Source organism: Tachysurus vachellii, chromosome 21 (genome assembly GCF_030014155.1).
Source record: "Tachysurus vachellii isolate PV-2020 chromosome 21, HZAU_Pvac_v1, whole genome shotgun sequence".
NCBI lineage: Eukaryota > Metazoa > Chordata > Actinopteri > Siluriformes > Bagridae > Tachysurus > Tachysurus vachellii.
This window is the reverse complement of record NC_083480.1, coordinates 16,798,742-16,823,716: the sequence shown is the minus strand read 5'-3', so window position 1 is coordinate 16,823,716 and position 24,975 is coordinate 16,798,742. Positions and strand designations below refer to the sequence as shown.

Here is a 24,975-nt window from a genome sequence, read left to right as displayed (position 1 = left end):
AGAGTGTGTGTGTGTGCCCTGTGATGGGTTGGCACTCCGTCCAGGGTGTATCCTGCCTTGATGCCCGATGACGCCTGAGATAGGCACAGGCTCCCCGTGACCCGAGGTAGTTCGGATAAGCGGTAGAAGATGAATGAGTGAGTGAACTTTAACTTTATTCAACTTATCTGTGTAACATTTACGAATACTGATGACTGGAGGCTTCAGAAAAAATCCAATCCACCCTCTGGCATGTTTTTGGGAGGTGGGTGGAAACCAGACAACTTGAAGGAAACCCATAGAAACACGTAGAGAACGAGCACAGGATTGGAGGCAAAAACCCGAGCTGCATTAGCTCCGCCCACCCAGATGATCACGGTAATAGCTCTAAATTCTCTACTATAAACTGGCTTCAGCACCTACAGCTCACACAGCTGACTGAAGCACATCTCATATAGATACTATATTTAGAAATAAACTAGATGGAATATGTAATTTGACCCCCCCAAAACACACACACACACACACACACACACACACACACACACACACACACACACACACTACCATCTTCCTCACCATCCTACAGAAGTACTTACCTTTGTCTGCTTTTTGAAGAGAAAGGCAAAACATTTCTATGCACAATTTGCATTTCTATATGCTGACAGTGGCGCCAGAGAGAGTAGATAATTGCACCAAATGCTCTGACTGCTAGAGAGGGATAGAGAGAGAGATACATAGAGAAAAAAAAAAGAAAAAGAAACAGCCATTATGGGATGGTTTTCATTCTTTCTCGCCACTCGTCATTTCCATCCCACTCTTAACCACTTGTGCCGCTGAAAAGATTTACCTTGGTCTCCCATTTTCCCTATTTCCCACCGCAACTCGTTCCCTAGTGGCTTAGCTTCAATCCCTCGTTCGCTCTGCCTCACACTCTTTCTCTTACCCCCCCCACCTCTCTCCCTCTCTCTCTCTCTCATCCATATTCATCCAGAGACTCCCTCGCTCCCTCTGTCACCCACAGCATGGCGTTAATACACCAATTAGCCCTGAGAGCAGATAATGGACTATTTCACATTGCAGAAAATGAGCGAGAGAAAGAGAAGAGAGTTAGAGAGAAAAGGGTTCTGAGATGTTTCTGATTATAATTACCTACCTGTCGGCTGTACCGGTGCTCGACCAAAGAAGAAGTCTGAAAGTTTGAAACGTGACCCACTGACGTCCAATGACACCGATGGCTTGTGTTTATTTTGCTGTTCACGAGATAATAAAACACTAAATGCATCTTTTCACTTCAACATTCCTTCCAAAGCCCAATGCTCCTTATCCTAGAATACAGGTACACATGTAGAATACATGATTGACAGGTTAGTAGACACAACTTTGTGTCCCGATTGGTTGGAATTGTATTCCAGATTCAATTCAAGTTTATTTGTATAGCGCTTTTTACAATGGACATTGTCTCAAAGCAGCTTTACAGAACATAAACATAGAACAGAAGGTAAACATAAGGAGAAATATAAAGAATTAATATAATAAAAATTCAAGATATATATATAGTTCACAGTGTGTATGTATGTATGTATGTATGTATGTATGTATGTATGTATGTATGTATGTGTTTGTATTTATCCCCAATGAGCAAGTCTGAGGTGACTCAGGTGACTGTGGGGAGGAAAAACTCCCTTAGATGGCAAGGAAGAAACCTTGAGAGGAACCAGACTCAAAGGGGAACCTCATCCTCATATGGGTGACACTGGGGGTGTGATTATAAATATACAGTCAAACAAATGCTGTATTGGTGTAAGGATCACATGGAGTTCAGATCTCCTCTTAGTATCACAGAGTCCAACTGGAGCTGGTAGATCTGTAGATGTCTCAGGATTCTCACAGAGTCGGCCTCGTCTCAGCGAAGGTACGAGATCTTCATCGCACGGAAGACGATCGGAGCTGGTACAATGTCTGGATGCCTCGGGATGGGTAGAAAGAGAGAAGCAGTGGAGAGGAATTAACATATCTGCTGTTCATAAAAATGTGCAAGTCTGATATAATAGTGCACAATATTATGGGATGTATTATGTGTACGTCTGACTAAAGAGATGAGTTTTTAATCTACATTTAAACTGGGAAAGTGTGTCTGAGCTCCGAACACTATCAGGACGACTATTCCAGAGTTTGGGAGCTAAATAAGAAAACGCTCTACCGCCTTTAGTGGACTTAAACAAATCAGAATCATAACTGAATCTCACCCACCAACAAAAACAGCGGATTCATTTTTTTGTGAACTGGCACCCAGACAAGTCCCAGGAAGTTTGCCTTCAGCTGAAGGAAGGTAGCGCACTAAACTCTAAACCCTGACAGCTCGGAAGCTACGGTACGTTATAGCACAGCTGAGAGGTTACAAAGCTGCTACATTTCCCAGAAGAACTTGGGTGCTGAACTGCTGGATTTCCAAAATCGCTACTTCCAGCAAGTAATGAGCTGATCCTCATACAAACTACGTCGCATTCTGCAGATTTTCCCTTCTGTATCCTTAGAATTGTAATTAATATTAGTGCGTGTGTCCGATTCATTTCATTCGCTCAGCTGAATTATTATTAGAGATTTAATGATATGAACAGCAGAACTACCTCGAGGTGCCAGCTTTCTATGGATAATATAATAGGACCTGACTACATTTACAGCAGCACTTATCCAGTGCGACTTACTTTTTTTAAATCTAATTTTTATACAACTGAGCGTTAAGGGCCTTGCTCAGGGGCCCAGCAGTGGGAACCTGGTGGACGTAGGAATCGAACTCACAACCTTCCGATTGGTAGCCCAACATCTTAACCACTAGGCTACCACATCCCACATGACTAGAGTACCACATTTATCCTATACTACTTCTTGTTAGTTAATTAGGTAGTTCTGGTTAACGAACAGGGGGGACGGTGGCCTAGTGGTTAGCACGTTCGTCTCACACCTCCAGGGTTGGGGGTTCGATTCCCGCCTCCACCTGGTGTGTGTGGAGTTTGCATGTTCTCCCCGTGCCTCGGGGGTTTCCTCCGGGTATTCCGGTTTCCTCCACCGGTCCAAAGACATGCATGGTAGGTTGATTGGCATCTCTGGAAAATTGTCCGTAGTGTGTGTGTGAGTGAATGAGAGTGTGTGTGTGCCCTGCAATGGGTTGGCACTCCGTCCAGGGTGTATCCTGCCTTGATGCCCGATGATGCCTGAGATAGTAGGTAGTTCAGATAAGCGGTAGAAGATGAGTGAGTGAGAGTGAGTGGTTAACGAGTGTTAGTAGTAAACAAATGCAGTAAGGAGAAATGACCTCCGTATATATTTAATACGACAAAAATTCTTAAGCTTTGTAAATAATCGTTAATAATATGATGTTATTGGTATTATGTATGTTGTTTGTTTATATGATTAAAACACTAGTGTTTCCTGCAACACTGCATACCATTGGTTAATATCTGCATCCTACTGTATAAGATCTTCTATAAGTCAAAATCCTTTATTTAATGTCTTCTCTATAAACCTGAGAAAGAGTTTTGGACATTTTAGTGCTTTATACAGTAGCAGAGTGGTGACAGTGACACGTAATTGTCACCCAGTAGGAATAACGGAAGCACTCTGAGATCCCTCGTGAAAATATTCGTAATAAAGTGTATGTGTGTGTGTGTGAAACATATTTTTATTATGTTTCGTTCGTTATTAACGGAATGCACATCATAGCCAGTAACATATTTCTCTCTATATTTGTTAATCACTTAAAATTTCAGTATTTGGGAAGTTCAAAGTAAAAAAAAAAGCCGGAGCGTTTCTAGTAAACCGCGACCCTGTGTGAAAATAAAAGGATGAAGTAGACCGGGAAAATAAGCTCACTGGAAATAATGTGGATACACAGAGAGACTGTAATCTATAAACATGAACACTAGAACATGTTGGGGGGCATGGTGAACAAATACAATCTCTCTCTCTCTCTCTCTCTCTCTCTCTCTCTCTCTCTCTTTTTTAACTCTGCCCCACAGGCTTCACCCTTAACTTTGGAAATTGTAGTGGAAATTTAGAAGTGAAACTGATGATAATGTGGTTCCAAATTTAACTTAGACTTTAGACATGTAGAAATGTTGGTGAATTAAAATTCCTGGTCGAAACATAACACCTGAATAGACAATGTGAATTAGTGATGGCCAGTTTGTGAACGAATCGTTCTTTTGAACCAGTTCTTTTTAGTGAACTGGATGAACCGGTTCACCAAATCGGACTGATTCGTTCTAAACAGTTCGCGTCTTGAGTCAGCGCTGATCCACAAGTTATTAAAGTTACTCACTTTCGTCATGCCTGACAGTCGGTCCGACTCTAAATAAACTAATATCCTGGAGTATATGTAACTCCTGTACACTGAACTGAGACATGTTGTGCTGAGAGAACTGTGAGCTCGAGCTGTTGATACTGCGCATGCGTGAATTACTGAACTGATACAGCGAATCATCAGTACACTGAACTAAGAACTGTTTCTTTCTGAATGACATCATTACGTCAGGACGTAAAAGAACTGGTGAACTGGATTTTTCAACTGGTTCATTAAATCAAACTGTCCGAAAGAACCAGTTCGCGGAAAAGAACCGAACCTCCCATCACTAATGTGAATAAAAGGAAAATATAAAAAAGAAGTAAAAATTTTGTGCTTTCAAAAGCGATTTCATGACAAAAGTGAGCCAAACGTTAACTGGAACTTTTTGCCCTTTTTGACCCGTTTCAGGTTAAAACATTTCAGTCGCTGAAATTTTGGTGTATTCCAAAAAAAAATCTGTAATTAGCAGAAGTCACACATGTCGAGTCTTTTTTAACATTTGTCAAGCAAGTCTCAAGTCTCAAATATGCGATTTAAGTCTGACTCGAGTCAAGTCGAGTCCCCCATCTCTGAGTCATTTAACTCAAGTCCGAGTCAAGTCTCAAGTCATGAATGTCAAGTCAAAGTCAAGTCGAGTCATTTTTAATATTTGTCAAGCAAGTCTCAAGTCTAAAATTTGCAATCTAAGTCTGACTCGAGTCGAGTCATATGACTCGACTCCCCCATCTCTGGTAATTACCTTACTTACCTACAGGTAAAAGCTACGTTACACACCTTATTGTGACACTGTGTTCGAAGTAAGAATATTTAAGATTTGAGCATTTGTATTTACAGAAAGGATTTTGGAGGAGGCGGAATTCCATTACCTCGTAACACCAGTGTGAGAAGAAGAAGCGAATGTTGGACACGTAGCTTGTCTCGGGGTAATTAGGACAACTGTGAAAATGAGATTTTCCACTCAACTATTCCTTTAAGACGTGTTCACACTTGAAAGTGTCATTTAATTTTAAGCCACGATGATGTTACTGCAAATTCATAAACCTACGCTCAGCTCTCGCACACACAAATCCCCGGTGTTGAATTAGCTCTCGACACCTACGGTGTGGAAGTTACAGTGTCGAATTTGCGTTCGTGTCCAGGTGTTAACGCAGCACACGGGACAATAAGCTGGATATTAAAGAAGGTACTGAATTCCAGCGGGTTGTTCTTACAAAAGTGGAGTGGAGAACATGCAAACTCCACCTTGTGTGTGTGGAGTTTGCATGTTCTCCCCGTACCTCAGGGGTTTCCTCTGGGTACTCCGGTTTCCTCCACCGATCCAAAGACATGCATGGTAGGTTGATTGGCATCTCTGGAAAATTGTCCGTAGTGTGTGATTACGTGAGTGAATGAGAGTGTGTGTGTGCCCTGTGATGGGTTGGCACTCCGTCCAGGGTGTATCCTGCCTTGATGCCCGATGACGCCTGAGATAGGCACAGGCTCCCCGTGACCCGAGGTAGTTCAGATAAGCGGTAGAAGATGAGTGAGAGTGAGTGAGTAAATAGTAGTTACTGTATATGCAGCATATGGCGACGTCGCACTGTTCCTGCAGATGGTATGTAATTGTACAGTATTATCTAATCTATCTATGTATTCTACTGTAAATGACAATCTGTTGCTACTTAGTCATTAAAAAAAGGAAAAGAGATTGATATCCCAGCGAGCATGGACGCCCATTACTGAGCCAGTCTGGATAGACTTAAATTGGCCCATTAAGATGTTGTTATTGGTCTGTTTTAGGTCAGTTCTTGTGTGTCCTGATCTGGGTTCATCTTCCCCAAAGCATGATTCTTAAATGGTAGCGTTATTATTATTGATGGTGTATAGACTCTCTCTCTCTCTCTCTCTCTCTCTCTCTCTCTCTCTTTCTCTTTCTCTCTCTGGTTAAAATCATCTTTACGATGCTTTTCCAATACTGGAGTCTGGTCCCTTCATATATGTCCAAAAGAAGCATTTTCCTCTGGCAAAACGTCTAGACATCATGTTGATGCTTGGCAAATGCGTTGCTATGCTAACCAGGACTGTCTAATCTGTGACAGTCACGATAAACTTACGCTGTGGCTGAGATTAGATTTATGTTGCTTTCACAATTGGTCTCTTTTTTACGTGTAAAGGCATGACTAAGTAAAACAAATTTTTGTTTCAGTTAAACTAATACTACTAATTTGAATGAATTAAACTAATTGAATATTTTGGTTTTATTATTTATTCCTTTTAAACCTAATACACTTCACAAACTATAACGTATTCTCCCAAATCCCACCACCTGCTGTGCTTAAAAGGTTTTTTAATCAGAGTTCACGCATGACAGGAGATCATGTCCAAGACACGTGCAGGTAAACTATGTGGCCGAAGGTTTGCGTACACGTGACCATCACAACAATATGTATCTTTACAATTTCTCTTTACACCGCCCCAGAGCATGACAATGCCCCTGTGCACAAAGCCCCTGGACCTTATAAAGACGTGGTTTGTAAAGGTTGGAGTTTAAGAACTCAAGTGTCCTGCACAGAGCCATGGTTCTGACTTTACCCCACTAAACACCTTTAGGATGAACTGGAACACCGACTGCACCCCAGACCTCCTCATTCCACATCAATGCCTGAACTATTGTAGCACGAATGAACTCAAATCTCCAAAGCCTTCCCAGAAAAGATGAGCTGTATGGTATCATAACAGCAGTATGGGAATAAATCTGTATAATGGGATGTTTAACAAGCACATATGATTGTGATGGTCAGGGATTGTGCAGACATTTGGTGTGAAAGTGCAAAATAAAGAATTTATCTAATTCTCTGAGAAACAAAATATATTACTTCGTAATTAAACCTATCAAAAGCACTTTCACTTGCCTGGTGGTTTAGCGAATGTTTTATTCATTTGCTAGCATGTTATCTGGTTAGATAGTTTGTAGATTGTTCCTGGTATCACTGGTTAGGAATTTAAGGCTAATTGTCTCTAAGGATGGGGTCATGGTGGCTTAGTGGTTAGCACGTTCGCCTCACACCTCCAGGGTTGGGGGTTCGATTCCCGCCTCCACCTTGTGTGTGTGGAGTTTGCATGTTCTCCCCGTGCCTCGGGAGTTTCCTCCGGGTACTCCGGTTTCCTCCCCTGGTCCAAAGACATGCATGGTAGGTTGATTGGCATTTCTGGAAAATTGTCTGTAGTGAATGAGTGTGTGTGTGTTTGTGTGTGTGAGTGAATGAGAGTGTGTGTGTGCCCTGCGATGGGTTGGCACTCCGTCCAGGGTGTATCCTGCCTTGATGCCCAATGACGCCTGAGATAGGCACAGGCTCCCCGTGACCCGAGGTAGTTCGGATAAGCGGTAGAAAATGAGTGAGAGTGAGTGAGTGAGTGAGAGTGTCTAAGGATTAATCAGCTATGCCTCAAATTAAGTTTATAAAAATAAAAAAGTAGCCACCTCTATCATCAAGTTGGAAATTTGGATATCAAAATTAGTTATGAATAATTTCAACTTCAAATGATGGTCAAGTGGAACTTTAAAGACTGGACATAACAACTGACTTTATTTCTGGAGGTCCTGAAGTACACCATGTATATTGTCCATGAAGGTCATGTTCTTCTGTCTGCCATAACAGGGAGTCTCAACTGGACCCCATCACAAAAGTGACACAAAAAGGCTGATGTAGGTGAGTTATAGGCCTATAATCACTGGCTATTCTTTAATTATTTCCCTGTAAATTTTTATAGCCACATATTTTTTCTGTGTGTAAATTGACAGCAGTAAGAAAAATATAGTTTTTTTTTTTTTTTAGTGTGTGCGTGTGTGTGTTCACCCAGACGTCTGTGTATCCAGACCAAACGTCTTCTAGGGAATCTAATTATGGCCTCTCACTGTGTGTCCTGAAATAGCCTCTCTGCTGGAGCCCTGGCTTCTTTTTTTTTAATATACTCTCCTTAATGTGAGCACTGAATGCTGAACAGACGGATATCAGAAGCATCACCGACGGCACCTACAGCAAGTGGGTACTGCAACTCTGGGACATTTTATTTTCAGGACATTACCATGATGACTAATGCTATCGACTGTCTGCTGCGATAATCTTTTCCTCCTTTGGTCTTTTGAGAGGTTGGTCAAACTTCTAGCCACAAACCTGAGTGCTGCTTGTGTGTTGCATCCTATAGTCTATTAAGAAAAATGTTTCCTAAAGGATTCTTCTGGTGTTCTTTGGGTGGTTGTTCTAATTCGCTGTATATACTTGGTAATCTTGCTGTTGTAGGCATCTGCACAGGATCCTGCTCCTTATATACCAGCACATCACCACTAACTTAGTTAGTTAATCAGCTGATGAGTTAGGGGAGGGAATACCAGCGAGTGCAGGCCAGTGGTACTCTAGGTCCAGGGTTGAGAAACGGTGCTTTAAGGGTTTATGGATTTTTTTTTCCTCCAAAAAAAGCACATTTGTGTGAGTAATTTTATCTTCATGTATTGCAGAAATATTGTTAGTTCAACGGTTTAGAGGAGAATGTTGTCAAGTATTGGGGGATGTTTTAGCCTAGTGGCTAAGGTTGGGCTACCAATTAGAAGGTGACGTGACGGTGACATATGGGGGGGGGGGGGGGTGTTGTGCTGTTTGGATGGTTGTGCTGCCACCACCATGCTGCCACCACCGGACCCCTAAGCAAGGCCCTCAACCCTTAGTTGTATAAAATTGTAAATCACTCTGGATACCAAATGCTATAAAGGTAATACTGGTCAGTTAATAAAAGGTTTGGAACTAGATAAAAACCTAATAAAAGGAAATAAAGAACTATGTAGGTCATCACTGTAGAGATTAATATTAGATCATTAAAAGAGGCTTTTGATAAATAACCATCTAATCATTTTTAAACATATTATACCTGAACTGTTATCTGTTTTTTATCTGACATGCGACATCTGTATATCACAATGCGAATGTCGTAACGTTGACCTCTGACTCATCCTGGATGGCCTTTTAATGTGATGAGAAAGTGTCCTGTTGATGTTTGGTGGTTTCTGGTTTTCACCTTCTGGGCAGTAAGCAGTGGTTTAATGAGTCTAATGGACTTGCATGATATTCGGTTTACTAATGGGTGTCTGCGATAAATCAGGACATCACCGATGTCTACCTTAACACTTTGGGGGGGGGGGGGGGGATTTGTTTGTAAATTGTTTCGGTTTGAACTGTGAAGGGAGGGGGGAGAGGTGATTCGAGGGGAGGGGTAAAACAAAACAAACAAAACAGGCTTCAGTCGCGGATGAAGACGCTGTGAGACACAACGCGTAAAATGGCTGTAAACTGATAAAGTGAACGTCTTTTGTGGCTTTAAGCTGTCGTGCACATGTGAGAGGAGTGGAGAGGAGGAGTGGAGAAGTGAGTGGAGGATAGAGGAGAGGGTGGGGAAAGGAGAGGAGCGGAGAAGTGAGTGGAGGAGAGGAGAGAGAGAGGAGGGGAGAAGGGGAGGGGAGAGGAGTGGAGGAGAGAAGGGGAGAGGAGAGAAGAAGTGAGTGGAGGAGAGAGGAGTGAGAGGAGGAGAGAGGAGTGAGAGGAGGAGAGGGGGGGAGAAGTGAGAGGAGGAGAGGAGGGGAGAAGTGAGAGGAGGAGAGAGGAGTGAGAGGAGGAGAGAGGGGGAGAAGTGAGAGGAGGAGAGAGGGGCGAGAGGAGGAGAGAAGGGGAGAAGTGAGATGAGGAGAGAGGAGTGAGAGGAGGAGAGAGGAGTGAGAGGAGGAGAGGAGGGGAGAAGTGAGAGGAGGGGAGGAGAAGGGAGTGGAGGAGAAGAGAGAGAGGAGTGGAGGAGAGAGGAGGGGAGGAGAAGGGAGTGGAGGAGAAGAGAGAGAGGAGTGGAGGAGAGAGGAGTGGAGGAGAGAGAGGAGAAGTGAGTGAAGGAGGGGAGGAGAGAGAGTAGTGGAGGAGAGAGAGGAGAAGTGAGTGAAGGAGGGGAGGAGAGAGAGTAGTGGAGGAGAGAGAGGAGGGGAGGAGAAGTGAGTGCGCCGCGCAACATCATTTCCACATTTGGTCTGGTGACGGAGAGAGAGAGAGAGAGAGAGAGAGAGAGAGAGAGAGAGAGAGAGAGAGAGTCGGTACACACCGAGAAGAGCCTGGACATGGACTCGGTTCAGATCTACGGATCCTAGCTGTGATATCTGGTATCCCGATGTTCCTTTGAGACGCGACTCCTTCACATGAAGAATTTCACACGTTTCCTGGACGCGTTTCTAACCTTGTAGCGGCTTCGCACGGCTTTGCTTCGGAGCGCACTGCTGGAGCTGTAGAGATGTATAGATCTAGAGACAGACAGACAGATAGATAGATAGATAGATGTAGAGATGTAGAGATAGATAGATAGATATCCTCATCTCTTTGGGCATCCTCACATATAGCAAGCGGTAAATATTAATATACATCCCCGATTGTGTATGAAATACCGGGCGCGTTTTTACACTGAGACGTTACTAACCGTCACTAACCGTTATAACCGTCACCTTCACGTGCGTTGAGCTTTCAGAACAGGACCTAACGTTACGGATTGTTGTTGTTTTTTTTTTTAATGTTTTTAAATTCTGATCGTTTTTGTCGTCATTCCGTCCTCTGGTGCCATGAACACCTCAGTGAATGTGGGACAGCTTTACACTCAGTGCGATCAATTTTTAATCCTTTATGCGTCCGCGAAATAAGAGCGAACACGAGAGAGACGGATAAACCGGACGGGAAACGGGGAGAGAGAAAAAACAGGGGAAAGAAAGACAAAAGAGAAGAAAACGGGACGGTCATAAAGGAAGAGATGAATGTAGGAGACGAGGTGAAGATCTGAAGAAAGGAGAGTGGAGGAGTGAAGGTAAGATGGGGTTATGGAACAAGGTGTCCATCACAATGTGTGTGTGTGTGTGTGTGTGTGTGTGTGTGTGTGTGACTGGGACAGAGATGAGCCAGACTCTCTGGTGGAAAAATAAGGACGTCTTTTTAAATGTATATTATGTATATTATTTATTTGTTTGTTTGTTTGTTTGTTTGTTTGTTTGCACAGTCAGTACATCACATCAGACAGATTTAACCTTGTTGTCTTATGGCTTTCATGTGACATTGGCTACATGCTCAACGCACGTACAAGAGCACGCACACACACTTAAAAAAATAAATAAATAAATAAATACAATTTTCAAACACTTTACTGTTCCCCATCTGTTAGGGTTTAAAGTTTTTATTTTATTTTATTTTATTTATTTTTATTTTATTTTACATTTTTTATTATTATTATTATTATTATTATTATTATTATTTTTTAATAAGAATATTTGGCGTATTAATGTGTGTTTGTGTGTGTGAGTCTGAGCGCGAGTGTGTGTGTGTGTGTGTGTGTGTGTGTGTGTGTGTGTGTGTGTGTGTGTGTGTGAGATCTGAAGTGAACATCATATATTCACACTATAAAGTGTGTGATGCATGTTTGTTGGATTCACAAAGTATACGTTGAAATGGATAAATAATGATGTCACGATGATGATAATAATAATAATAATAATAATAATAATAATAATAATAATAATAATAATAAGGTTTCAGATGAAAAAGGAAAACCATTCAGACCTCTGGGGAGGGGGGATGGGGGGTGTGTGGAGCTAGAAAGATAGAGAGAAAGAAAGAGAGAGAGATTCATCAATAGGCGACACACGGCACGTTATACAAGAGAAATCCGCATTAGCTCGAATTCCTGTCTGATAACAGAAATAAATCTAAACGTTACAGGCCGTGTCCATAACACCGGCTAGTCATCAGCGCCGTAGTAAACAATGTAGTGAAATAACGTTTTACATAAAGTACAGACACAAGGTGACGGGATTCAGGTCAGAAATCTATACAAATTGGATTAAAAAAAGACACCGATATAAGCGCCGATCCCGGAGCTCTGAGTGTTCGGATCATAACAGTGTGACACGGTGTCAGGGGACATCATGGCGCTAAGTACGCGAAGGATCTTATTCTGTGTTAAGCTTCATAATAACCTGGTGAGGGTGAGAAAGCATCGGCTGCTACAAGCTGTTACCGTGGACCCGCTTTTGTTTATTTATTTATTTATTTATTTATTTATTTATTTATTTAGTCTAGACTTGACCCGTCAATATGTCGGATCGTTACGTCGTAAGGACTCGGTGTAAAACTAGCCATAAACTATAAAAGGTCTCCTGTGGAGAATTCTCATCGAGCGCGCTCTTTTGACGGAGGTAGCCCGCACGGACTCGTGTCTTTTTTTTTTTTTTTTTTTTTTTTTACGAATACAAACGTAATTGTGGCCAGAAACAGAAACAAAGGTGTTTACTGTACAGTATGTTTCGGTGCTAAACATCTACTTCACGACTTCAGGACAGTTTTGACGATCCCTTCCTGCTCCGACAGCCCTCGTAGAGCCAGCGATTTAAATACGGTTTCTGTCCCGATCTCGTCTCTGTGGATCGATCCCGATCAGTCTGAACTGAACTGAACTGGCTGGCAGTCAGATGGCGAGAAGGATTTATGTCTGCTCTACGTCTTCCTGTCACATCGCTATCAGAACGATTATTCCGAGCTTCCAACGAGTGAATTATAGGCGAGCGTTAGCGCAATATTAATTACAGACCGATTTCTTTGAAATGTGGCGGAGGGAGATTTATTTCTGTCGTAATACACGTGCAGACTTATTTTAAATAAGGGCATTTGTTATAAAATTCATGCGATAAACAAGATAATGAGGAAGTATGGAGGCAATTAAGTCATCGCCGTTTCAGATCTCGTCCCTAATTGGCCGAGCTCGACACGGCAGACGCGTCCTTTAGTCGCTTGTGATTTAAGCGCACATCCTGCTCCTTAAAGCCTGTAGTAGTTCTGCAGTCTTGCTCCCTCTAATGAACCGTACACCAGCACACACTGTGTTGATTTTTCTTTTTGACACACTCACACACACACACACACACACACTCAAACACACACGGCCTAATAATTAAGGGGTCAGTAATTAGACGACTGACGATTTTTTATTTCGCAGCCAGCTGTTCGGTAGAACGTTATTTAGAGCCTCTTCGATGTGACACGGCGTGATGCAATGTCACTTAATATTGTGCAAACACAAGCCACGCCCCCTTTACTAGTGTCAAATGAAACGGACGATGTTTCCAAACAAAAGCTGTTAATAAAAAATGAGATGCGTGAGTGATACACGACTCCATAGATACAGATTCACTCGGACTCCTCGAGGCAGCCGAGCAGTAAACGTGTCCCGTGCACAAGCGTCCACATCCGAGCCCATTTACCCTCCCTGAAGTTCTAGACACAGCCATTTTTTTTTATTTTTCATCGTAAAAAAACTCGATGGTTGTTTGGTGATGTTTCCTCTTCACTCCAATGCAATGCAATGCAATAATATCACCGTTTAGAATTTTTATTATACACAACAGATAACAAACCTTACGGTTCTTAAAGGTAAAGAAATGTTTAAATGTTTTAGTTAATTAAAAAAAAAAATAAATAAAATAATAAATAAATAAATAAATAAATAAATAAAGCTTTTTGCACAATATGAGAGAAATCTCTGCACCTCGTCCTGGCTTGAACCCTCAGACATACAGAGCGTGTTTTGTCATAACACATGCATTTTTCATCTTGCCTCATTCCTCATTCCATCTGCCACCTCGTTTGTGTGTGTGTGTGCGTGTGTACACGCACGTGCTCGTGCTCCGAAGCTCACGTTCTCACCGTACATCTTTTGTCATGGGCCTGAAATTGTCCCTGTTTTCCTTTGTTTTTTTCTCTCTCTTTTTCAAACTCCGGAGATTTACAAGCTGCTTATTATAGATACAACACAAGCGTCCACTCCTGACATCCCTCCATCAGTTTTGCTTTCTTTCTGCGTCGTGCCTCCCTGCAGGCGACAGAGTTGTTCAGCTGTCAGTCACGGCTCTTTTCTTTTCCACGTCCGCTGTAGTTTCTTGTAAGGCCTGCTCCGAGACAGCGTCCCCGAGGACCCGAGCGGACGTCGCCGGATTTTCCTTTTTTGTTTTTTTTTCCCTGTATAAAGTCTCAGCAGCACGCCGTAAGCAGAAATTCATGTGGAGAAACGTACATACACCGTTTCCTCCTTTTCTCTCGGGCTTTCTCGCGTCTGCTCAGCTGCACTCGGAGGTCTACTCTACAGTAATTGGCCATCCAACATTAAACCGATTTCACCTCATTTATTATTACGAGAAGACTCAACGAACCCGCCGTGTTACTCAGTTCAAGTTTAAACAGTCGTGTTATCGCTCATCAAAGGACTGATGTATGTCGGTCGCCGTCCAAACACACACCGCAGGCAACAAATGCAGCTCTAGAAATAAAATTTGATCAAATCTAACGATCACGGTGCTGCTTTCCAGTCCAATGAAGCCATATGCGGTATCGTTAGAAACCGGCGCTAACGACGACACAGGAGCCGGAATCTGCAGGTTTTTGGCCTCTCGTCTTTGTGACTCTCGCCTGTTTGGCAATTTTGTCTCGTACAATTAAGAAGACGAACCGGATGAACAGTCACGTCGCCGTCTACTGTTAAATTCACGCTTTTCACCTCAGATCTATAGGCTTTCATCAGAGACGTAAAGACGTGATCGGGGAATCGTAGACCGTCAAAGAATCACAGAATCTTTTCTCCTTTTCAGTATTGAATATTTGTAGGCGTTAAATAAAGTCATCGAAAATGTGATTTTTCATAAGTATGATATCGGGATGTTTCTAGATACAGTACTGTCAGAAAAGATGGAACATTTAGTAAAAAAAAATCATACAATAGTATACGTTACAAAATCACAGTACTATCAGATATCAGAGGTCGGACATTTGAGTTATTTTTTTGCGGTTTCTTTGATATTAGCCAGCGGTGTTAAAGCGGTGACAGTGACTGCTTTATCCCGCTGCTGACTTGCAGACAGACGCAGACATTCAGAGAGAAGGAGAGCCAGAAAGACAGACACGTCGGTGCGCATGAAGCCGAAACGGTCCCTGTAGCTTGTGTAAAGGCACCGAGGCAGTAGAAGCTGTCAGGGCTTTTTTCTGTGCCGTGGCCTTTGTGCACTAAAGCGCTGTCGCCGAATGCAGCGGCCTGTAACTGCAGGCGCCGTGCACGCTCCGGGGCCTTTGTGCAGGAAAAGTCATAAAACTGAACTGCAGCTGGACTCCGCTGCTGGATGTGGCAGGAAGGGAGCACCACAGGGAGCCAGACACTCCCCGCCCCCAACACACACACACACAGATAGACCACACGTACACAATTTAGCGCTTGGTGATTTGGAACAAAAATATAAAATAAAACTCTATAGTGGCCTAAAACACTGGAACACGCTGATCAACAAGTGCGCATGAATAGAAAAATCAATGGAGGCTCTTTTTCATAAATGGAGCGCGTGTTAAATCAGCCGAAGGCCTCCGTGCGGAAACATAAACTGATTGTTTGGCTGTTGTCATTGAGTCTGGTCTATCAGCTGCGAATGACGACCGGGGGGGGCTGGTTTACAGCTGTGCAAGCCTCGAACAGAACCCAATCAATCCAGCACTCAGCCACCCGGGCAATTTACTTGGGTAATACCATCAGGAGAGGCAAAATTCAGCCCTCGCCAGTTCAAGCTACTTGACTCCCACTCGTGCTGGCAACACAATACGCTGCAGTGATTGCTTAATTCCGCAAAACCCGCCTAGGCCCAGGCTTCACGGGGCCTCCGAGTTCCCAATTACAGCCACGTGCTCACCCTGCTGAACATTCGGTGGTGATTTGGTGTGTGTGTGTGTGCATGTGTATGTGTGTGCATGTGAGCTGTTTAACTCCTAATTAACATTCACCGCTTTGCGTCTATAACAGATACTTAATTTAATTACCTTCCTGAATCCGATCGATCTCCCGAATCGATCCTGAATCGAGTCCAAGTCCGGTTCAGATTTCACAAATCAAGATTTCACAATTACCAAACACAGAAACATCAGACACGGCTCATTTGGATCGCGTCCCATCCCTTCGACACCCTGCGTGGGCGCTCCGTTAAAAATAAATAAATAAATAAATAGATAAATAAAAAATCGGGAATTTGTACTTAACGAAAGAACTTTAGTATTCGAGCTCATTTGAATATTAACCAAAAGGTTGTTTTTAGATTTGTTTTTATCCATCCGCAGTAACGTTCCTGTCATCTTCAACCTCCAGAACATAATTCTGTTAATGAGCTGTGTTCATATTAACCCCATTAAAAAAATTAATAAAAAAAATATGAAATCATTTAGAATCCATTTAATTGAAGGCTTCATTCCTTCTCACTCTAAAATCCATTCCGATTAAAACCCCCATCAGATATCTGACGTTATTCACGATCCCGCTCGCTTCCGAGCCATCGACGTTTAGATTAAACTCCGTTCGAATTTCTTTACATTGACGAGTCTAAATGACTAATTAGCATAAAAAGCAGTAACGATTCAAACAGCTTTGATAATAGCAGGAAATTTGCACTGCTGTAACTAAAGTATGTATATATTCATTCATTCATTCATTCATTTTCTATTCAGTCTTATCCGATCTACCTTGGGTCACGTGGAGCCTGTGTCACTGGGCATCAAGGCAGGATACACCCTGGACGGAGTGCCAACCCATCACAGGGCACACACACACACTCTCATTCACTCACACAATCACACACTACAGACAATTTTCCAGAGATACCAATCAACCTACCATGCATGTCTTTGGACCGGGGGAGGAAACCGGAGTACCCGGAGGAAACCCCCGAGGCACGGGGAGAACATGTAAACTCCACACACACAAGGTGGAGGCGGGAATCGAACCCCCAACCCTGGAGGTGTGAGGCAAACGTGCTAACCACTAAGCCACCGTGCCCCCAATATATATGTATGTGTATATATATATTAGAATATTATACCCAAAAAAAAAAAAAAAAAAAAAAAAAAGTCTTGTCTCGATGACTCGACGGAACGACGGATATCTTTTTTTTTTTTTCACAAATTTTGATCCACAATCCCACCGTAATTCCACTCAGAATCTACCGGAAGCAGCTTCATCTCTTAGCTCAAAATTTGTCAGAACAGCAAGCTCAGAGCTTCGTCGAAGGAAAGACCCGACAGCTTGAGCTCAAATCTCAAGCTTTTAGAAAGAATTGAAAAGAGGAAAACGTTTGATTTAAAGAGTGAACCATGCCGAGTTAAACCTCATGCCTTTCCCTGTTCTCAAACCAACCCGCTGTTAAACTTTATTCTAACTTTACCCGCTCGCCAGCAGTTATAGCGGCATCATATAGTTTTATACCACCTTCTACTTTCTTTTTTTTTTTATTTAGTTTTCTGTATAAAGTTTTCTGTATCATTCCGTAAACGTAACAGTTGGCAAGTTCATATGTTTTTGAACTGCATCATTAGTGGCGTACAATAACATTCCACTCGCATAATTTCGCTCGTTTATTATGATTAATATTTTGTAAGAGCACAAAAAAAAAAGGTACCAGAGGGTCCCGATACAGTTAATGATGCCGGATGGTTATTACTCTGGATTGTTCGCCGCTCAGTATTGCGAGGTCTGCATTAATTCACTGCATCCGCACTTTTTCATTTTAATTATTTTTTTCCTCTTCCCAAGGTAATTAGTAATTACACACATTAGTGAAGGCAAGGCCGAGTAAAGCGCGGATGCCGTGTTTATCTGTACGTGGGAATGCGGCGCCACGGAAAGTTGCCGCTCGAGCAGAATGACTCATGAACGGTGAAAAATCCTTTAAAAAAAAAAAATGCTAGAGCGGCATGTGTGTGTGTCTGTGTGTGTGTGTGTGCGTGAGAAGCTGATTCAAAGTCTCAGTCTTGCGACCCGGCGAGGAGAGAAGTGGACTCAGGAAAGCTAATGCACATTATACACATTATACATTCTTTTCTTCACATACCCCAACTGACGAGGTTGGGGTCAGAGTGCAGGGGCAGCTATGATATGGCGCCCCTGGAGCAGGGAGGGTTGAGGGCCTTGCTCAAGGACCCAGCAGTGGAAGCTTGGCTGTGCTGGGCCTTGAACCCCGATGCTCCGATCAACAACCCAGAAGCAGCGGATGATACCATGATGATGCCGGGACCAGTTGTGTGGTCAGTCTAACAAGCATCTTGTTGTGCCGCCCATCACGACACACTTATTGTGAATGAAGCGCCTTGTTCACCTCACAGGAACAGACTGGGGTTTTGTCCCAGTTCTCAGTGTACAGAGTTCACTAGAGCGAACCGGAGAAATCCGGCATACAGCACGATACACTTCTATAGAGCTTTTAACAACAGAAGTTGTCTCCAAGCAGCTTTACACAATAGAAGCAACATGTCAAGGGTTCATTTTAGACTTATATTTAAAATAATGTTTATTTTTATCTCTAAACAAATCTGCCGAGGATTAAAGCAGACATAAAGTGAAAGTGACATGACATACGGCTAAGTAAGGTGACCCACAACCAGGATATGTTCTCTGCATTTAACCCATCCAAAGTGCACACACACAGCAGTGAACACACACACACCGTGAACACACACACACCGTGAACACACACCCAGAGCAGTGGGCAGCCATTTATGCTGCGGTGACCGGGGAGCAGTTGGGGGGGTTTGGTGCCTTGCTCAGTTGCGGGGGTTCGGTGCCTTGCTCAGTTGTGGGGGTTTGGGGCCTTGCGCTGGCCGGCCCGAGACTCGAACCCACAACCTTAGGGTTAGGGGTCAGACTCGCTAACCATACGGCCACGACTTCCCCCAACAAATCCACGTGGTACTAGTGTATTTAATACAACCGACCGTTTGACGCCGAACGTTGTAGTTGTTCACGACGTGTCGCAGTGATTTATTTTGAAGAACACTCGCTAGTAAAGTGCTGATTAAATTCACTTTTTAAATTCAGCGTCTCTTTTTACTGCCTCTTACATCAGTCCCTCCAGGATTTCTGCAGGGTTTTGTTTTGTGATTTGTTGCAACCAAGAATGCTCCATTTGGCTGAGTTCATTTGTAATGTAGAAAATGACACCTGCTTATAAAATCCCAGATATGTGGATCTGAACATGAGGGGAACAAGCAGACAAGCACAAAGTTTGGTGAAAGAGAGTCTGTGGTGATTCGGCCTGTAATTTTCTCCCAGGATGAGGGAGGAAACAACATGAGCGGAAACACGGGATCCTGACGGATATAAAATGCCAAAGCTGGAATTTAAGGAATTAGATCAGAATGAATGAAATGTAAATTCCATCCCATTGGAATAGTGCTAGAAGAAGGTTGTGTTTTGTGCAGCTGTAGTTAGAAGTATGTGATTGTTGGGGAGGAAAAAATGAGAAAGACAGTATCACACACCACACCCACCGCCTCGTCTACAACCACCTCTTCTTCCATAACCATCACCACCTCGTCCACAACCCTGACCTCCTCTTCCATCATCACCACCTCTTCTTCTATAACCATCACCACCTCGTCCACAACCCTGACCTCCTCTTCCACCATCACCACCTCTTCTTCTATAACCATCACCACCTCGTCCACAACCCTGACCTCCTCTTCCACCACCACCACCTCTTCTATAACCATAACCACCTCATCCACAACCCTGACCTCCTCTTCCACCACCACCACCTCTTCCATAACCATCACCACCTCGTCCACAACCCTGACCTCCTCTTCCACCACCACCACCTCTTCTTCCATAACCATCACCACCTCGTCCACAACCCTGACCTCCTCTTCCACCACCACCTCTTCTTCCATAACCACCACCTCCTTGTCCACAAACCCAGACCTCCTCTTTCACCAGCACTACCACCATCTCTTTTACCACCACCATCACCTCTTCCACTACCACCACCACCACCACCTCGTCCACAACCCCAAACTCCTTTTCCACCACCACTACCACCGCCACCACCAACTCTTTTACCACCACCATCACCTCTTCCACTACCACCATCTTTTCTAGCTCCACCACCACCCCACTATCTCTTCCACCATCTCTAACACCACCATTAAAATTCAATTATCGCTCCATTTTGTTGACGTTGTTGTTGATGTGATGCTTCTCTGATACATAAAATCTGATTTCCCTGATAAATGAAATGAGGCCTGAAGCAACATCCTCATTTTTGTTTCTATTTTCTTTTCTTTTTTTTGATCAGCCTTCTGTGTTCTCTTCCACTGCAAGCAAACAATTTTCTCTCACTCCCTGGTCTGTGACGTGTCCCAGTCCTGTCGGCTTCGAAAAGCAAACCGTGTTTACACCGTCTTTACCTAAGCATCCATTTGCCCGTTCGGCTTCACTGCACGACGTCACGCATCTATTTACAGTCGGTGTGTGAAGCCGCCTTTACTCCTCTTTTCCATTCACTGCAGACGTGCACTTACAGTAAGGACCAGGAACACTTTGGGACCTTAATACTGTTTAGAATTACCAATTGTGATGTGGTGACACTCGGTTCCTGTGTGTGTGTGTGTGTGTGTGTGTGTGCGTGTGTGTGTGTGTGTTTGTGTTGAGTGGAGAGAGGAAACAGAAGGAAGCAGCCAGGGAATACAGGCAGCTGTTTGTTTGTGTATTTGTAGAGCAAGGGGCAGAGAGAGAGAGAGAGAGAGAGAGAGAGAATGAGAGAGAGAGAGAGAGAGAGTAGGAGAAGGAATGGAATCAACAGGCAAGACAAACTCCTTGGAAAGAGAAGTGGAAAGACAGAGGAAGGAAAAAAATACAGAATAACAAACAACGATATTGTCAAAATCCAGGTGAATGGAGTGGAAATATTCACCGCATGCTATCATACCTCTAAATCATCAATATTTCATACATACATACACACAGGCAGCTCCATGTTTCTAGTCACAGGGTAAGCTCCAAAATTATTGGCACCCTCAGTGAGCAGGTGGACATTAGGGATGTTACGAATAACAGACTGGTTGCATTGACAGCAGCACTCTCATTTCAGACGAATCTTATTATATATATATATAATATAAAGACTGCATTTCCTCCTTTTCAGTTGTTTGTTAAATGACTTCATTTTTTGTAATGACTAATTAACGCTATTTTCAAACGTTTTCTTTTCTTTTTTTTAACAACAGCCCTCCTGTTTTTGCTGGCAGTTTGTCGGCACCTCGAAGTATCCTGAAATATTAGTGACATATCTTCCTTCTGTAATAATAATCTCACCTGACAGAGCTGTGTATAATGGCGAGTCTACCACAGCAACACACTCAAACTCGTCACGTAATTAACACAGAAGCTTTAATAAGAAAAACAAAGAAGGCTCGGCTGTCCAGTACTTTCTCTCTCTCTATATATCTTTCTATCTTTCTCTCTCTCCTCAATATATTGAGTTGTCATGTTTTCTCGATATATTTTTTCTCCCCATTCCAGTGAACTAGTTCCTACGCAGCCCTCAAACCATGTCGTACTGTGTAACAGCTACCAACTGGGGTAAAACATGAGGTGCCAACTGGGGTAACACATGAGCTACCAACTGGGGTAACACATGAGCTACAAACTGGGGTAACACATGAGCTACCACCTGGGGTAACACATGAGCTACCACCTGGGGTAACACATGAGCTACCAACTGGGGTAACACATGAGCTACCAACTGGGGTAACACATGAGCTACCAACTGGGGTAACACACTAAGATATCTTACAAAGCCAGGCAACACCACCTGTACATACATCCGCCATCACCCAGACCCGCGCTGTCCCTCTTCCACATCCAGGTGCTCAGGGACCCCGTGATTGGACAGTGTCTCTGTGATTGACAGGTTAGTGAGTACGCCAGAATCTCAGACCGCCCTTGTCTATCGCTTCTTGGCCTGGAGATGGAGTTACAATGACATGGAGCTGGAAAGATCTTTCTGTTAAGGGAATGAAACACTTTCTCGCTCACCTGCTCATTAGCTTCGACTTGTGAGGAATTTTAATGACATCAGGGTTCCACATGCTCCTCACCGGAGCATTCACCTTTCCCTGCTTTAATATCAGCTCTTGTGTCATCTCACGCTTTCTCTTTTGCTCTCTCGACACCACCGTCATCCTCGCTGACCATATTCCTGCTTCTAACAGCCACTAATGCACAGTAATGTAGCACCCACTCAACACACACACACACACACACACACACTTAGCTGTAATGTAGACCAGCAGCATCTGAGCTTTAACAGATACTCATACAGTTCCTCAAAGAATCTAGACCAGTAGATCCCAAGACAAAGAAGTCTAACACAATGGAGTCCAATCACTCAATCAAGCCAAACAATCGACACAAATCTACCCACAATTCTACCTTAACACTTCTCTTCCTGTTTATTAATGAAGCTGCTGTTTTTACATGTGACCAAAATAAAACCCCCATCTGGGTCACATGACTCACACTAATGCTGACACGCACGTGTGATTTAGCTAACGTGTGAATTAGCGAAGTGCTGGTTCTGGTTCAATCCGTTTGCTAGCCGATGTGCCGCGTAATCCACTAACGGAGTTTCATAAAACAGTAATATCAACCGTGAAGGAAGTTATTCTCACTCATTCTGTCCACCTCCTCTTACTCTAAGCAGCCTAGCGCACAACTCAGACTCTGCGTCTTAATATGCGTGTTACACAAATGTTTCACAAAATATATCCTCTTTTGTGTCGACTTTAATCCGAGCGGATAGAGAAAGGCTTGTTAGCATTAGCTTAATAAAAAGGGTCCATTGTGATGGTTAGATCATCAAGTCTCCATATGCTAGTGTTTCTCACTTGTCTGTGGTCACGATTATGTTTTTTGCCGGTCGTTTAAACGCCCGTTATGTAAATAGGTTAATTAATGAGTCACAGGTTGTCCAGCGCATTTGGCACTGGAATGCTGAACAGAACCGTTTAAGCAAACTAGCTTTATAAACCACTAGCGGGAGCAACTAGCTGTACGATGACTAGCTTTCATAAACCACACACAAGCTTAAGTAAGCAACGGCTACTAACTGCTAGCTTGAATAACTGACCTATATGAAAGAAACATAGACAACAAATAGCACACACACACACACACACACACATAACACATTGTTAGAGTTATTGAGTGTGTGGAAGCTTTGTCACCATGCTGTCTGCTGGAGTTATGGAGCTAATTAGTTTTGCTTAGCTGATGATGGTTATGGATGAATTCTGACATCTGCCTACATCTATTCATTTGCGAGAATACATTTGTTTGAAGACACACGTCCGCCAAAATAATAGACGGCTTTTTTGTGTTCGGATGCTTTTTTTTTGACAGTCACATATTGCCGCGCGACGCCGGCCACATGGCTCCGGAAAAAAAACAAAAACGTCTGGATCGGAACACGACTCGAAGCCGTCGAGCTGACGAGCGCAGAAAAGAAAAGTTTTTTAAAAAAGAAAACAACTTCACACTCCACACTGTCATTAGGCCGCTTTTGGATTTCGCTCATCAGACTCATCGCGCCGCGCAAACAAGGTACTCGCTGTAGATTTGGTGCCATTTTGTCGCCCGCGAACAACTAACTCGCATAAATAAACGCTCAAATACGAATTCTGAAGGTTAGCATGACTTCCCAGCAGCATAAATAGAGAAGAAAAGAGCGGCCCTGGATAATTTATGGTGCTATTAATTATTAACAATATAAACATTGTGGAAAGCAAACGTTAAAGAGGAAGTAAGAGATTTTTATTTCAGCTTGTTACATCCCTCTGGACTAAAGCAACAAAAAAGAAATAAGAAATAAATGGTGGCTTAGTGGTTAGCACGTTCGCCTCACACCACCATGGTTGGGGGTTCGATTCCCGCCTCAGCCTTGTGTGTGTGGAGTTTGCATGTTCTCCCCGTGCCTCTGGGGTTTCCTCCGGGTACTCCGGTTTCCTCCCCCGGTCCAAAGACATGCATGGTAGGTTGATTGGCATCTCTGGAAAATTGTCCGTAGTGTGTGAGTGCGTGAGTGAATGAGAGTGTGTGTGTGCCCTGCGATGGGTTGGCACTCCGTCCAGGGTGTATCCTGCCTTGATGCCCGATGACGCCTGAGATAGGCACAGGCTCCCCGTGACCCGAGGTAGTTCGGATAAGCGGTAGAAGATGAATTAATGTTTAAGTTAAGTTATATCTAAAAGGAGCAGCAAAACCTCAGACGTTATAGATATCAGCGTTATTCAGATTTATAGACTTAATGTTGTTTTAGACTGTTTTATTTTTCCTCCAGAGTTTAAGGCTGATTAAGAAAAACGTCTTTCTCCAGCTGGGCCGAGTTTGATCCCGAAGATTAACGGAAGTTTTGCCTCGTCTGCGTGAAGCGCTCAGGGTGGAATATAGTGCTTCAGGAGATCAGTAAGATAAGCCATACAGAGCCTTAAATGCCATGAGCAGTGCGCAGCGTGGAACTTAATAGGCAGCTGTTACATGCTGAAGATGCTGTGGACGGTGAGGACTGCGCATTCCGAGCCACCTAGGAGCCAGAGGAGCCAGGAATCTGGAAAAATTACAGCAAACTTGACCAGAAGATATTTTATGGTGTGTGAAGATATTTTATAGTGTGTGTGTGTGTGTGTGTGTGTGTGTGTATGTTTAATTTTGACCCGGCCGGAACGCAAGCGTGCTTGTCGTGTGTCGTGTGTGGTCAGCGA

The 24,975-nt window shown here is 43.3% G+C and overlaps 1 protein-coding gene across 2 annotated transcripts in view; it reads left to right on the top strand.

Moving 5' to 3' along the window:
- Positions 1 to 10,691: 10,691 nt before the first annotated feature.
- Positions 10,692 to 24,975, top strand: part of adgrl1a (adhesion G protein-coupled receptor L1a) — a 199,769-nt gene continuing 185,485 nt past the window's right edge. For both annotated transcript variants that reach the window (XM_060897411.1, XM_060897409.1), the window contains exon 1: positions 10,692 to 11,182. The gene's annotated coding sequence lies outside the window, so the exon portion shown is untranslated. The remainder of the gene's footprint in view (positions 11,183 to 24,975) is intronic.